Source organism: Aptenodytes forsteri, unplaced genomic scaffold (genome assembly GCF_000699145.1).
Source record: "Aptenodytes forsteri isolate BGI_AS27 unplaced genomic scaffold, ASM69914v1 Scaffold321, whole genome shotgun sequence".
In the NCBI taxonomy this organism is placed as follows: Eukaryota; Metazoa; Chordata; class Aves; order Sphenisciformes; family Spheniscidae; genus Aptenodytes; species Aptenodytes forsteri.
Genome location: NW_008795030.1, coordinates 212,150 through 212,455, shown reverse-complemented (window position 1 = coordinate 212,455; position 306 = coordinate 212,150). Strand labels below are relative to the sequence as shown.

Below are 306 nucleotides of genomic sequence, written 5' to 3'. Positions count from 1 at the left end.
GCCCCCGCGGCGTCGCGGACCCCGCCGCCCCCGCGCCGGGTGCGTGTACAGGCAGGCAGGCAGCGCCCAGCGCCTCCGCTCCTCCACCCAGGAGGCGTTCCCGCCTCGCCATGGGTGCTGGGTGGCCCCTTTGCTGCCTTTATCTTGGATCCATCCAGCTGGAAGCACTCGGGGGGTGCCCGGTCCCGTTTTTCCGGTGGGGGGGTGGTGTGGTGTGGTGGTGGCCCTGGGACACGAGGCCCACCAAGTGACACGGCCACGTGCAGATGTGGAGGGGGGGTGTTACCCCACCAGTGACACCCCTCC

General features: G+C 71.2%; 1 protein-coding gene across 1 annotated transcript in view; it reads right to left on the bottom strand.

Moving 5' to 3' along the window:
* RAB42 (RAB42, member RAS oncogene family) overlaps positions 1-306 on the bottom strand; it is a 7,009-nt gene that overhangs the window by 3,179 nt on the left and 3,524 nt on the right. The window lies entirely within an intron of this gene.